General features: G+C 39.9%; 1 protein-coding gene across 5 annotated transcripts in view; it reads right to left on the reverse strand.

Moving 5' to 3' along the window:
- The window catches only part of IQSEC1 (IQ motif and Sec7 domain ArfGEF 1), a 741,922-nt gene that overhangs the window by 177,744 nt on the left and 547,742 nt on the right, over positions 1–16,436 (reverse strand). The window contains exon 1 of one of the 5 annotated variants that reach the window (XM_023498252.2): positions 15,110–15,202. The exons of the other annotated variants lie outside the window; for them this stretch is intronic. The gene's annotated coding sequence lies outside the window, so the exon portion shown is untranslated. Of the gene's footprint in view, positions 1–15,109; positions 15,203–16,436 lie in introns of those variants that run through there. 5 annotated transcript variants of the gene reach the window in all.

The following is a 16,436-nucleotide window of genomic DNA, read 5'->3' on the forward strand; positions in this document are numbered from 1 at the left end:
TTACTTTAAAACCACCTTATGGTAATTACACAATTCATGCCATTTTAATCAGAATATTCTTTAAAGGGATGCAATTTTTCCTTTGCAGAGGGTGAGGATTGGATGGCACAGTATTTGTTCGGTCTTTGTTCTCTTTGCCCCGACCACTGTCTTATTATACAACTAATCATATGCTAAAAGTGCTTTTAATTTAGTTCCCAGAAGCAGATTGGTGCCCGAGGAACCCCAGAGTGTGGGGAGAGGCTCAGCCTCTCACCAGCTGGCCAGCCCACAGCCCCCCGCTTGGTGAACGAGAGGGGATTGAAAGTTAAACTGACATGGCTGGGCTATTGTTCAGGCATTTAAGCCCCTATTCCTGGCCTCCCCTCTCTCCCTTAATCACACAGGGGTATGACTTGAAAACAGACAGCTGATCAAATTGAGCCCGAGAGTCATTGGGAAGGGATATTAGCTAGGCAAACAATCAGAGACCTCGGCTAAGCAGGCGGCCGGGGCGGGGGGGGGGGGGGGGGGGGGGGGGGGGGCCCAGCCCCTAATCAAGAGAATGACAAGTGAAATGAATAGAACTGTGGGGGGACCAGCCCCTGCTCTCTGAAGGAAGCCCACAAGGCTTCAGGCTGTGCCCCAACAGAGACTTTCCGTAGCTTAGCCAGCCAATGTCTCTTTGAAATTCCTATTGCTGCTTCTGGTCAGTCCGGGGAGGCCGGCCTGCAGTAGGGCTGGCAGAAACTCTGACATCAGGATGCTGGGAACAGAACTTCTCACCAGAGCCAGGGCAGTGGAGCTGATTAATCACAAAGGGGTCACAGCTGTGGTCATCCTCCCTCCTTGCAGCCCCTCCCCACAGCCTCACCCACCCACTCTAGTCCCCCAAGGCTTCTGTAATTCTCTAGGCTGGGCCCAAAGATGGGGGCATTCCATCATTTATGAGAATATTGGGCCCTTGAGAGACTATGGGCCTAATGTCTTCACTGATGGGGAAACTGAGGCCCAAAGAGATGAAGTGGTTTGTGCAGGAGCAGAGTCAAGACTGGAAGCTGGTATTCTCTCTTTTCTACGAGATGATATGATTCTGCTTCCCATCCATGGCTATGTTCATCCCAATAAGATGAGAACCTCTCCTGTGTTTAAGATCATCTTCTTTCAAGGCTCACCTAATCCTCCATCCTCCAAATGTTTGTGTTTACTCCTTGGTGAAAAGGTAGCATGTAAGCTTCTTTTAAATTTTAAGTTAACTTTTTTTTGTATGTAAGCTTTTTGAAGGCAGTTTATTCCCAGTATCTGGCACAGAGCCTTACACGTAAGAGGCATTTCTTTCTTTCGGGGCAGCTAGTAGGTATAGTGGATAGAGTCCCAGTCCTGAAGTTAGGAGGATCTGAGTTCAAATTTGACCTCAGATACTTAACACTTCCTAGTTGTGAGACCCTGGGTAAGTCACTTAACCCCAATTGCCTCAGCCAAAAAAAAAAAAAAAAAAAAAGAGGTGTTTCTTTCATAATGGGGGGGAACTTGACACTTTTTCCTGAAAAAGCAAAATGGTACCACAAAAAGAACTATTCTTGGAGGCAGATGATCTGGATTATAGTCTTTGCCACCAATTTTACTCCGTTGGACAAGATATTTCTCTTCTTTAGGCCTATTCTATAAAATGAGAGGGTTGGACTAGATAATCTGGAGTAATAATAATAACACCTCACTTTTATATTGGGTTTCCGAAGCATTTTATATAGATTATCTCATTTGATCCTAACAACAACCCTGTGACATAGGTATTATTATTATTAGCTCTATTTTCAAGATGAGGAACCTTTGAAAGGGTCATACCATTGGGAAGTGTCTGAGGCAGAATTTGAACTCATCTTCCTAACTCCAAATCCTATAGACTAATACCCTTAAGACTAATATCATTTATTTCTATACCAGATGAACACAGAATAAAAGCTTCTATGATTTGTTATTCACAGATTGTTAGCTTTTGTTTTTGGTCCAGAACTCCCAGTGTAGAAAGTTCCTTCAACAACTGATCTGTAACTTATTGTCAGGGGCTCTGAGACAGTAAATTACTTGACCAAAGTCATCCATCCAAGTGGCAGAGGCAGGACTTTAACTTACATCTGTCTGCCTGACGATAAGGTCACGGGGCTCCCTATCTACTGTGTCCTGCTGCTCTCACTTGGTTTTCTTTTCTTTTTTTCTTTTAGCCTTGATAAGGAGTATATAAATAGTCATGCCTCTTATTTTTTATGTTTGATTATTTTTTGTTGACAGTTAAGTTTTTAATAATTTTTTTTCCAGGAGCAACTATTATGATTCTTTGGGAGAATATCATACCCCCACTTGCCTAGCCCCACTATCTAGAGGGAGCAGGTTCCAGTACTTATTTCCTTCGCTTTCCCTCTTTCTCTGAGGGGAATAATAATTTGCTAACAGAGGTTTACAGATTCATATTTATACAAGACATGTGGTTTTTCAAAGAAGGCTTTTGCTTTTATTCTTTCATTTTGCTAGACAGAGATACAAAAATGTCCTTGGGCCCTACCAGAAGATGATGAGATCACAGAATTAGAACTTGAAAGGACTAGAGTTAAGACTTTTGCTCTGAAGTGCTAGGAAGACACAGATTGTGTCTTACTTTGTACTGCTGGTTGTATTTGGGAGTAGAACACTGTCCCAAATTGGAAATGATATGTTCTCAAGTCAAGAGAGCCAGAACCTGCTCCTAAATCTACCACTGAATAGCTATTGACCTTGGATAAGCAACTTTATGATTCCAGGTCTCAAAGGCACATCTGTCAAATGGAATATCAGTTTTTCCAACCCCTGAGGGCTATTGAAGGAGAAAATCAAATAAGATAATACTATTTCTAAGGCAGCTAGATGGTGCAGTGGATAGAGTGCCGGGCCCGAAAAGTTGTTTCAAATTTTGTTTCAGTTACTTATTAGCTGGGTGATTCTGGGAAAGTCACTTAACCCTGTTTGCCTCAGTTTCCTCATGTGTAAAATGAACTGGAGAAGGAAATGGCAAAGCACTTTGCCAAGAAACCCCCAAATAGGTCATGAAGAATCAGACATGGCAGAAATAACTGAACAACAACTATCATTTTCTAAAATAAGAAGAGTAGATTAGATAAATGATCTCAAAACTTTCTTCTATCCTCAATATTCTGAGTCTAGGATTTTAGTCTATAGAAAAATGGGAGATGTTAGTAACCAAAATACTAACCACTTAAATTTAAGTGATTGCACCTCATGGAAATCTCAAAATACTAGAACAGAAAAGGTCCTCTGAGTTCCTCTAATGCAATACCTCACTTTACAAAGGAGGAAATTGAGACTCTGGGACAGGAAAAAGATGATGGTAGAACTAGACCATTTAGTCCAATCCCTTCATTTTAATGTGCCTTTTACATCCACTGAAAATATCCCAGATTTAGGGTTGGTGGACCTGAAATAAAATCCTAGGTTGTCTGCTTGACACTTGAAAAGTTGGGCAAATCCCTTCAGTGTTATGATATGGGAGCCAAAGACACTACACTTCAGTTGTCTGGGTCTCTGTTTTTTCATTTGGTCCAGAGGACCTCTACTCCAAGAGCCCTTCTCTCTTTATACCTGTGATCCTATGCTCTTAAGAGCTGGGACCAGAGATCAGACCTTCTGACTCCCAGAGTGCGGAGCGTCTCCATCAGTGAATCTGTGACAATGGGCTCGTGAAGGCTCACCTGATTCTCTCTTGGGCTTGATTGTCTCAGGAATGGAAATGTCATTTAAGGCAGTTGTGGGGGCGGGGGGAGGGCCCTTAGAAGAGGGGAGGAGAAATGGTTCTATTTGAGGAGTAAAAAGGGATAATTTGGGTGAGGATCATGGGACTAGAAAATGTTCATATAGCTTAAAAGAGGAGGAGCATGGAGCCTGGGAAGCCCCAATGAAATAACAGAAAGAAGTGAAAATGACCCATTTCCCTAAATTCAGACAAGGCAGCTACAGCACTTTTTTTCCCCATGCAAATGAACAGGGCAGAATGCACACACCCAAGGGACCCAGTCAGCCTTAGCTAATATTTATTTGATCTGGGGGCCCTGCCCCAAGAGATGCTGCCTTGTGTCACATTCATTTATCATTCTCTTAGAATCTTCCCCTCAGCTCCCCAAGTAATTAACCTAGGGGCCTCTTTTTTCTCTCTGCTGGTTCCTCTGGTCTTTCTTATAGGTATTTACCCAAAGGTCCAAATGTAGATACCAGCCCATTTGCAAATTAATGGCCAGAGTGCAGGGACAGGCTTGCTTTTCAGTTAAAACAATAATTATTTAAAAATTAAATAAACACATATATTGCTGATTTTTAAAGACAATGAACTAAAAAAATCATTTAAAAATGTTAAAATTTCCTGAATTAAGAAGAGGGATTGAACCAAAGCATGAGCCAAAACCCAGAAAGAGCCACACTAATTTGCTTAACCTCAGAATAAAATGAGATGTTGATTAAAAAAAAAAAAAACCTACACTGCCAGTATTGCCACTCCCTGAATACTCAGCAAACCAGTTCAAAACTAAAGAAAATCTATGTTTTTGAAAACTACTGAACAGAAACAAAACCCAGGCAACCATCACATTTCATTTACTTCAAATCTGAACACAAAGCCTTGGTTAAAAACAATAAAATAATTTTTAAAAATAATGTTAATCAGATTTTTACTTTTAAAAAATGACATTTTATTTAATCAGATTTTAAAAAGGTGACAGTTCTTAATAGCTGTTCTTCAACTCATCTTTTCATAGAATGTTTACAAGTAGGAGGGACCCAGAGAGATCATCTGGTGTAGCTCTCCTTTTTATAGACAGGAAACTAAAGTCCAAACAGTGAAAAAAGGTATTTGTCCAAGGCCAAGCACAGTTAGAATATGGAAAATCTGGGACTCGGGCCCAACCCTACATGACTCTAAAGACAGAGTCTTTCCTACGATAACTAATTAAGAAGTTTCAAAAAATTAATCTTGTGTTTTTAAACTCAAATGAGGTCATATTTCAGAAGGTCCTGTGTGCTGATATGCATATAAGTCATTTTTCTGGGCATAAAAGAGGAAATGCCTCTGTTATGTGTTAGACATGACACCATGGACAAGTGACATCATTTCTCTGGCCACCCTTAAAAAGAAGGGACTGGGTTAGGAGACGTCTAAGGTATCTTCCCTCTTTAAAACTTATGAGCCTATATTTAATACTTTGCATATATTTAGAAATGACCAAATCCTCCCTGGTTGTGAATGACTCCACCTATTTTTTAGATATTAAGTTGGTTTTGGCTTAGTTGGTGTCCATTCATAATGCTAGTGGTCATTTGGCTGAGAAGGTATTTTAATATTTTCTCTTTTTTTTTGAGTATATTTACTTCCCTCTTTGCTTGACCAGTGGTGAATCTCAAATTCCAAGCATGCTCTGAAACCTGTTTGACTCATTTTGAAACGATGAAAAACTCACAGCAGTTACAAATGGCCTCCTTCTCTTCCCCCGTGTCTAGAGTGAAAAGCCCACTTATTTCCTTTTCTCTAGATATTTCTATTTTCTAAAAAGCCTGGTGCTGTTATTGCCGTTTGCTCAGCAGTCAGCATTGACCGAACACCCCACTGGGTTTAAAGTCTTAAGTTGGGCAATCAGAGGCATTTATTTCATACAGAAATGAATAAGAGAACAATGAATGACAGGCAGCGTGGCTTAAAGAAAAGAATGCTGGACTTGGTAGTCAAAAGCTCTGGGTTAGAACCTCGGTTCTTTTATTAGTAAAAATGGAAAGAAAGGAAACAAGCATTTATTAAGCACATACTACATGTGCCAGGCACTGTACTAAGCACTTTACAAATATCATCTCATTTTATTCTCACCAACTCTGGCTATTATGGCTTGATTTTTACATTTAGGGAAACTGAGGCAGAGGTTAAATGACTTGCCCAAAATTGCACAGCTAGTAAGTATCTGGGGTCACATTTGAACTCAGCTTTTTCTCACTTCAAGTCCACAACTCTATACCCTAGAATAGGATTTTAGAACTGTATGTAGCTCTAGAATTGGACGGGACTCCAAAAGCTCTCATCCAATTCTATTATTTTACAGATAAAGGAAAACGTGATCTGGCAAAGTTAGATAACTTCTCCAAAATCACTCAGATAGTAAGCCACAGAGGTATGTTGATCCAGAACCCTTGCCTCCAGAGGCAGTTCTCTTTCCACAGGACCATACTGTTAAGACTAGAAAGGTAGGATGGATATAGTACCAGAGAATGGAAAGCTTTGAACAACATGTTAAGCAGTTTCTATATTATTTGGTAGGCAAAGGAATGACTAAGAGAATGATGTGACTGGATCTGATAATTATAAACATTTCTCCATCAGGAGTGGACAGGATAGATTGGAGGCTGATTGGGAGGATATTGATGAAGAGAAATTAACTAGAAAAGAGAGGAGAGATAGAGAAGGCAAAATTATTAGGATTTGGCAACTGATTCATGGGGTGGGGAGGGAAGGGAAGAAGGAGGAGTCAAAGATGACTCTGAGTTTACTTGTCTTGGCAACTAAAAGGATGGTGATACCGCTGACAGACACGGGGAAGTTAGGAGGAGGAGGAGGAGCTGGTTATTTTCTTAGGGTGTCACAGGAGAGAGGAAATGGTTGATGTGTTCTGTTTTGATCATGATGAGTTTGAACTCCTTAAGGTTAGGTTTTCCCCTTGCTGGTGCCCCAATTAGCCTCTCAATCCCTGCCCTATTTTTAGTTGAAAATAAGTTTTACTCAGTATAGATCTGACCTGGTCCTCAAAACTTGCCAGTCTGTTAAAAAATGCATGAACATACACAACAAATAAAAAAAAAAAAAAATTAAAGATGAGAACTTTGGAGCACCATTCCTTTTCAAAGGAAAATGGAAATGAGGTATCCATTTATTAGTGAGATATTTTGGGGTCCTAAAATATGAAGAAAGCACAAGTAAGTCACTGCCCTAATTTCTGGAAAGAATTATATTTGTAAAAGGTCTGTTGTCTGCCCTCTTTGACCATAAGAAACATACATTACTGGCTAGTTAAGCACACCTAATGAAAAAAAAAAACACACTCATCTTCATGAGTTATCAAGCTGAAGTTTTAGAAAATGAATATCTATTTCCAGGTTCGGAAGGGGGAATAAACTACTCTTACTCTTTTCTAGCAGTGATAAAACTTAGTACTTGACCAATATTTTTGCCTTTCTACATTCATAAAGAGCTTCTGAGATATCAAAATTATAGAATACCAAGGCACTCCCCATTTCTCCCCAAGAAATAATTTCCATTGATGCTATAGATCTTTGAAGACAGATATCTCCCTCCTTCATGCTCCCAAATCGTTTCTTCCACTAATTATTATGTGGCTCTAGAGGTCTTCAGGGAAAGGTCAGATGACCACTTGTGTTGAAGTCTTTTTCTTTTTTTAATAGGCTGTGGAATAGAGTAGAAAGGGTATTAGATTTGGAATCTATTGGAGAAGGGAGTCTTTATCAGCTATGGAAGTCCCTTCCAACTCTAAAGTATATGTTTTCTACGCTGCTCTTGGCTCCTGTTGTTAGATCTAATAAAACAATTTAAGATGGAGATTTGAATTTAACAAAGTGCATCATTACTTTGCCAATGGGACCCACGCAGCTGCTGCCACACGAATGTCTGTTCAGTTAATGCTTGCTAATTTTTGTCTTTTTGAGAATGGGTCTTTTTATTTCCCTGGGCTAGAAATGTAGCAGTCCAGGACTCAGTTCTTTGGTTGACTGTCATGGGAACTTTGTCCTGCAACATTTCTGAATTTATTGGGTTTGTCTTTCTCTAGGAAGCTGGTGGTTTCTGCTCTTAGGGGCTTCATGTCGACGCTTCATATGGATTTAGCCTTATTGTGGCTCAGAACTCCTGAGCTCAAGAGATCCACCAGCTTTAGCCTCCCCAGTTAACAGGGATTTACAGGTAAGTTCCACTACACTGAGCAATGCTCATCACACAGTAGGTACTTAACAAATGTTCATTGATTAATTAATCTATTTTGATTGTTTGCTGAATGCAAGAGGGCCATGAATGAAATGGATTAGAAAGATGCACTCTTTACTCTTAGCACCTATGAAACAGGTTAAGGAATCACAGTGGTTAGATACCTCTCCTTTGGACCATCTGGGTTTTCACTTTTCCCTCGACCTGCAGCCTTAAATGATTTCCTGTTGTGATTATTTAATTAAGAGCTTCTAGGAGAGGTCAAGCAGGGCCTTTGAAGTCACGCTAGAAGTTCCAGAGACAGCTGCAACTCTCCCTTGCATTATAAGTGTTAAGAAACCAGCCCTCAACAAATTTCTGAGAAATCTTTGTGAGGGATTTCATCTTTCTTGGAAATAACTTCTTCCCTATTTACAAGTAGAAACAATGAGATTATGTTAACTTGTCTGGTTTCTATTTGCTTATATTCTTATTTCTCACATAAACTATATACTCCTGTTGGGAGTTTCTCCAGACAAACTCCCTATCTTTTATAGTACCTAGCATTATGAGATCACAATCTCATCTGATATAACCTTTTTCGAGTTCAGTATCAATTTATGGAATGAATGATTTGGCTCAGTCATAACCCATCAATTTAATACATTCTTCCTGAATTCTTCTATATGCAAGATGTGGACACAGAGAATATAAAATATAGTCCCTCCCCTCATAGAGTTTACAGTTACTTCATAAAACAAGATAAAGCACCTACACAAATAATAGTAAAATGCAGAATGTGAATACATAATGAGGGGTACAAAGTGTTTGGAGCTCTCAGAAATAGGAGTGGTAGCTTTATTTCCATAAATTTACCAGCTCAAACTCTCCATCAGCTAGACTTGTAACAGGTCTTTAGAGAAAATACTATTTTCTTTCTTTATTTATTTAAATTTATTATTTATTTAAATACTTTAGAGAAAATAACTATTGAAACGTTAAATGCTTAAAATGATTGTGTCGGGTCAAGAAAGTTTGAAAGATGCTTAGTAGCTATTTTAATGCAGCTGCCAATCTAAATTGATTAATGAAGAAAAAAAACAGCAAAATATTTCTTTCTCAAGATTATTCAAATGAACAGAATATTCAGAATAAATCGGTCATTTTCGTATCTTCAGAAAATTATTTTTTGTTTGTTTGGAATAAGGCAAAATGTCTTTTTTTTTTCTAGCCCATTCTGTAAAGATGGAGTTAAGATGAGGAAACAAGGCTCAGAGATATCCAGCATCTTGGGGGTTAGGGAGAGGACAGCTGGGATCAAAGTCCCCAGATTATAAACTTAGTCCCTCTTTCAATAAACAATCCTTCAAATATTTGAAGTCAGTTAGCATGTTGGAATCTTTTCTGTAGAGACCACGTAGCACAATGAAAAGAATGTTGAATTTGAAGTCGGAGAACAATGAGACACTTAACGCCTGGGATCTGGACTCTCTGTTTCTATTAATGATGGCATTTTAGATGTTCTGGGCTGCCAAATCTCACTGTTGACTCATACTAAACTGATTGTGGACTATGGGAAACACCAATTTCTTTTGAACTGCTGTTAAGCCAGGAGAGATCTGTTTATGGGAGTTGCTTGGGGCAGAGTCCCTGATTGGCTGACGGTGATTAGTTTCATCACCTACTTAATTTAAATTGCAAGACTTTACCTCTGGTCTCACAAAATTTCATCTTGTTCACTTTGGCTTTGTTAACCACCCTGGAAGACTTTCTTGGCCTTTGATTTTGTTATCTCACAGATGAGCTTTCCGTCTAGCTTTGTGCCATTTAAAATTTGATAATTGTGTTTTGTATGTTTTTATTTACATTATTATCAGTCAACTAACATCACATAAAAAATATGTGCCAGATACTGTGCTGAAGTATACAAAAAAGAAAAAAAGGAAAAAAAAAGTCTCATGGGGGAGACAATGTGTAAACATGTTCAGATAAGAGAGGGGAAAGGGGATAACTCAGAAAGAAGGAACTAAGATTAACAAAGTTTTTAAAAGACTTCTTTAAAAAAGTAGGCTCGAAAGTCTCCAGGAAAAAACAGATTATTAAAAAAACGGGAAAAGGACCTATATGTACTGCTACAAACAGTTCTCTTTGTGGTGGAAAAGAATTGGAGATCAAGGGGATGCCCATCAATTAGGGAATAGCTGAATAAATTATAGTATATGAATGTAATGGAATATTATTGTTCTGTAAGAAATGATCAATAGATGGATTTCAGAAAAATCTAGAAAGACTTACATGAACTGATGCTGAGTGAAGTGAGCAGAACCAGGAGAACATTGTACATAGTAATAGCAACATTATGGTGATGATCAGTTTTGATAGACTTTACTCTTTTCAGCCATATAGTGATTCACAACAATTCCAAAAGATTCATGATGGAAAATGCTATCCACATCCCAGAGAAGGAACATGGAGTCTGAATGCAGATTGAAGCATGCAATTTTCACTTTTTTTTTCTTCTTGTGGTTTTTTCCTTTTTGTTCTGATTCTTCTTTTACAACATGACTAATGTGGAAAAATGTTTAACATGATTGCACATGTATAATCTATATCAGATTGCTTGTTGTCTTGGGGAAAGTGGAAGGATGGAGGAAAAATGTAAATCAAAATTTTATAAAAGTAAGTTGAAAACTATTTTTACATGTAACTGGAAAAAATAAAATCCTGTAAGCAGAAAAAAGAAGCCAGGGAAACTAGGAGGTAGAAATGTGGAGGGATAGAGTTACAGACAGAGGGGAGAGTCAGTGAAAATGCTGAGTTCAGAGATACAGGATTGTGTTCAAGGGACAAATAATTAAATATTGGATAGAACAAAGTTTAGGATAGCATTGCAGTAGACCAGATTACAGAAGCAAAAACTATTAGAGCTCAAAAGAAGCCTTAGTAATTCAAGTCATTTTCTAGATAAGCCCATCTGTTCTGCTAGTACCCTAGAGCTGTCAGTGAAAGTGAGGAAGGCCATCAGCAAATCGGATGAATTCCCTATAGCAAACTCATGGGAGGACAAGGAAATTGGGGTACAATCAGAAAGAGTGATTTGCCCACTATTCACATGGATTAAGCATCAGAGACTAAATTAGATTAGTGCTTCAAATTTACAGTGATTTCTAGTATCTTCCATAAATTGCTCCCTTGGTCCAGTAACTGGCCACTGGCTTTCCTTATCAATGTTGATCTGAGTAGTTGCCAAGGAATGTTCACATTTCTGAATGTTCTCTAATGCAATAATGTGATGGACTTTCAACTCATTTCCTATTTTTTCTTTTAGTAGAAATAATATTTTAAGTTCTCATCTTTCTAGTACTCCTTGTTCTCTTTTTGTTTTTCCCTTACTCAAGTTTATAGATGATCCCTTCTCTCCTTCAAATCAGGGAATGGCTGACTAATCATTCTTTTAAGGCAAAAGGCATAACATCTCCCAACTCTAGATATTCTCCCTGACTATCCCCCATGCCTGGAATGATCTCCTTCCTCATTTCGGCCTCTGACCTTCTAGTTCCAGCTAAAATTCCAACTTCTGTAGAAAAACTTTCCTGATATCTCTTATTTCTAATGCCTTATTTCTATTAATTATTTTTTATTTATCCTGTCTATATTTGGATATACAGAGTTGTTTGCCTGTTGTCTCCTTCAGTAGTCTGTGAGCACCTTAGGAGCAGGAGCTATATTTTATCTCTTTTTTTTTTTTTTTTAAACATACCTAGAATTTGGTCCAGTGCCTGAAACATAGTAGATATTTACTAAATTTTTACTGACTGATAACAGTCTCTGAAGAACTGTACAGGAATATTGCTCAGATGGTAATGAATGAATGTTCAAAAAGGGACATTTATTAAGGATGGTGCTAAGTGCTGAAGATATGAAAAGAAAAGTAAGACAGTTTCTGCCCTCAAGGAACTCATAATTTCAGAGAAGAAATAGGTTATAACTCACTACAAGTGAGGAATTGCATAGAACTGGGATAAAGGGTCCATTGAAAAAACATATAAACAAACAAAAAGGTGGAACAGATAGGTGGTGAAAATGAGGGAGAATGGAAAGAAAGCCTGTGTGTTCTGGTGGTACCCTAGAGAAGTCAGTGAAAATGAGAAAGGCCCTCGACACATTGGATGGATTTCCTAAAGCAAACTTATGGGAGGACATGGAAGAGCCAGATAGGATGAGCACTCTTGAGTAAAGTATAATTGTCATCAGTAGAGGGAATAACACATTGGTAAGTTCACAGATCTACTTGAACATATTGAATGATCATAATCACTTACTTTTTTTTTGGGGGGGGGGGTTATATGTTAAAAAGCACCTTCAAATTGTTTCTGGCTTTTCTCATCTATAAAACAGGAGTAGAACTCTCTGCTTTCTCCATCATTTGCATCTCTAACGTCCTACAACTCGGCAATTTCACTTGACAGAGCAATGTTTTGTTGACAAGGATGCACAAATCTGCATCCTTTAGGAACCCTCATCCAATTCTCTATGAATCTACCTAAATGCATTGTCATCCATTAACTCCTTGAAGGCAGAGAGACTGTTTACCCCCATGTGTTTGTAATCCCCACACCCTGTACAAAGTCTTACCCCAAATAAATGATTCTGAATTGAATCGACGCCAATTCCCATCTCTCTATCTTGTCTCAAAGATATCATCAAAGACTTTGTAAAGAACATCGGTGAAATTCAGATACATTCTATTCAATAATGTTCCTGTCATCTATCAGCTTAATAAGGAAATGAGCTCACATTGGACACTAGACTTAAAGCCAGAGGAATATTTGTAAGGAAGAAGAAAATGATTTTAAAATGTTTGCACTTGAATGTGTTCTGTATGACCGCCTCTCTAAGGCTAGACAGGCCAGTGGAAGTGGAGGTAGAGATCATGTTGGTGAAGAGAACAATACTAAAAAGTTGCACATTTATAGTTCTTTAAGGATTATAGAGCATTTTCCTCATCACAACTGTGTTAGATAGGCAGTACAAATACTATCTCCCTTGTAAGAAAAAGGAAACTGAAGCTTAAAGCTAGATAATACCCGGGCTCCTGACTCTAAGCTCATCATTCTTTCTACTACATCACATGGACATGACTTACATCTATTTCATGGGATAGAGACAAGCCTTGTGCTTGGTCTTTCCATCAGCCTTCCAACAAGCCTGTCATTTCATGAGAAAGCTACCCTCCTATCCCTAATGCAGACAAGGAACTAGAACCAATAACTCATTACCCAGAGGAAAATGAACTGTAATGAAACCTCCTGAGCCCCCGAGAATAAAGAGTGATTCTAATGAATCTGACCAAGATGGTTTCCTATTCCTTCTCCAGAACATAGTTAATTAACAGTGGTTGTCCTTTGGAGTATCATAGAGTATTGACTTTGGAGTCAGAGGTACTGAGTCCAAATCTTAGCTCTATTACCTCCTCTCCTGAGTGACTTGGGCATGTTACTTGACCTGTCTGTGACTTGGATCTTCCTCAATAAGAAGAAGGGGTTGACCTTGATGGGTTGACCTTGATAGCCTATCCTTAAGTCTTCCAGCTCAAGACCTCTGATCACGTGATCTCATGACGGGAGATTCTGAGTTTCTGACAGTTTACAACACAAATCATTTTACTTCTACTTCAATTTTTTTTCTACTTACTTTTTCTAACATATTTAGACACATATCTCACATTTATATTTACATACATTTCACACCTATATTTCACACATATTTGCACGCTCCTATTTCACACCTCTATTACACATTCTTATTTCACACTTTTTTTTTTTACACTTTATAGGCTTTGTATCCTTGAGGTAAGCCCCAAAGACAGATGGGTGCTTGGAATCCACACAGACCAAATTGTCTGAAATACTCCATGGATCTGGAAAAGCCTAGGGCAGGTGACTGAAGTCAGCACTCTCAGCCTATATATATATATATATATACACACACAAAAAAACACATGCACATGTGAATATGTGTGTGTGTGTATACACACACAAATATATATATATATATATATATATATATATATATATATATATGTGTGTGTGTGTGTATAAATGTATACACATACATATAATTTGGACCATAGGCTTAGAATTGAAAGAGGCCTTTAGGATCATGGACTTAAATCAAGGAGTGTCAGAGATCATGGTCCAATCCTTTGATTTTTTTAAATGAAGAGACTCAGATCACCCAAGATCACATCAGTATTTAGTCTAGTTCTTTCCTTTTACAGATGAAGAAACAGACCCAGAGAAGAAGAAAAGAGATGTGTTTATAGTCAGACACACAATAAGTGGCAAGGTTGGGATTCATGATCAGGTCCTATATCTGTTCTGTGGTCCCACACAGAGCTTTGTGTTCCCATACAACCATTCCATCCCTCATTTCTCCCAGTCAACCCAAAGGTCTCCAAGGGAGAACAGGAAGAAGCCACATATAGCCCAAAATGCATGAGAAGGGACAGGGTGGATGGGGAGGTTGGAGTACCTGAGCAACATCCAAGTATGCAATGGGAGCACCCCAAATTCCTGGACTCCCATCTCAGTGCCACAAACCAACCTTGTGTTTCTCTCCTCCCTGGGAGGGAGGGAGGTGCGTCTGAAATATTTTAGTCCCTCCACAAGGGTCTGGCAGTTTAATTATAACAAGAGATAATGAATTTCCTTCTAGCTGCAGGCTCCAAGTGCATTAAGCACAGACGCCTCCCATCATTCCCTTTATAGCAGCTGCTGAGGAAAAATGAACGAGATGCAAATAGCCTACCTATGGCTCAGCTACTACCTGGAATGGGGGGAGAGGGAGGGAGGAAGCAGGATTGCAGAAAGATACCACAGAGCTTTCAGCCACCTTAAACTGTGAAAAGAAGCAGATGGCAAACTCAAAAAACACATTTCAACCCCCCTCAGCCTTTCTGATGTGCTAGCTGGTCATTGTAAATTTATAGCCTCAATGGGAAAGAGAACTTGCCAGTGATATTTCATCTTAAACACCGCATCCTTCGTTAAGTCATTAGACACCGTAAATAGTTTGTCAGCTGGGGCCTAGAGTCTTCCACTGGCTGAAAGCAGACGGGTAGCACTTGGTACTTACAGTTTTCTGGAGCGGCCATAAGAAACGGGGTTCCCGTCCAGAAGACACTGGGGGATCAGCTCTGCCCGCCCATCCACACCCTTGTTAAGCCAGCACTATCAAGCCCAGCAGCTGTCAGACCTAGAGTCTAACTTCCTTTTCAGCACAGACACGGAAAAGTACTCTAGGTGCCCACGTGGTAAGGGCACAGACTCTTGTCTTCTACGCCAGCCTCCCTGCTTCCCCACCCTCTGGCTCGAGCCTTAGGGACCCCTCCCAAAGAGATCTGCTCAGGGATATGGGATGTATGGCCCCTTCCAGTACCCAACCCCACAGAGAGAATAATAACTCTAGCAGACTCCACAAGGCACCCTCCTTAAAAAGCCTCTTGGTCAATAAATTAGACAGCTGCCTCTGAAACTCAGCTCCTGCTGGCTGCTCGGGTTTCTCAGCTTCTAGTGTTTCTCTGCGGCCCTTAATGTCCTATTTCCTGAAAGAGCCGACCTCAGGTGAAGCGTTCGACCCAGATGCAAACAGTGGCCTCATAATGCCTTTCCCACTCAGGAACTGAGAGCCCAGCCTGAGCCAGAGAACAAAAGGCAAAGCCCAACAGGTGGCTGGCTTCCCCAGCACGCCCTGCTCCATTTATTCTGAAAGGATGGGGCTGAACAAGGGCACTGGAGGGAGCCTATGTCCAGGTTCTGGAGGCTGCCAATGGCCCCTGGCCAGGACTCCCCTGCCAGGGGCTCCAGGCTCTGTCTGAAACCTGTCTCAGGTGGCTCTTGGCAGGGAGGTGCAAGACAAGGCCTGGGCTGGTGTTTGGGGTGTTTTAAGGAGCGATGGCAGAGGTGTGGGGGGAAGTAATTCCAGTCTGCCTAAGACCTTATCCCCTTGCCCCAAATAGCAGATCTTTCCCCCCACCCCCCTCTTTGGTCATCAGATGGAAATGGGAAGTATGACATGTGCATGTTGTTATCACTTCCCCATTGGGCTTCTCTGATTTAGCAATCCCTCCTCCACCACCGAGCATTTCCCCATCCCCTAATTTCACAGTATCCATCACCAAGTTCTCCTGAAGTTCATAAAATCTGCCTGTTTACATAATCAGCCTTTCCCCCTCAGCCATTCCACTGTTAGTTAACTCCCTGCACTTGAAGAAATCAGGTTCCTATTACATAGTATTAAAATTAGGGTGAAGCCCCTAAGATTCTGACCCTTTTGTCAGGCAGGTGGATCTGGTGGGCTCTAGAATAAGTGTCTTCTTGAGGACCAAGGGGTTAGGAAGCCACAGCAGCAATCTGTGAAGATGAAAGTTCTAATCTTACTTCTCTACACATGTTCGGACTGG

This window comes from Sarcophilus harrisii, chromosome 1, assembly GCF_902635505.1.
Source record: "Sarcophilus harrisii chromosome 1, mSarHar1.11, whole genome shotgun sequence".
Lineage (NCBI taxonomy): Eukaryota > Metazoa > Chordata > Mammalia > Dasyuromorphia > Dasyuridae > Sarcophilus > Sarcophilus harrisii.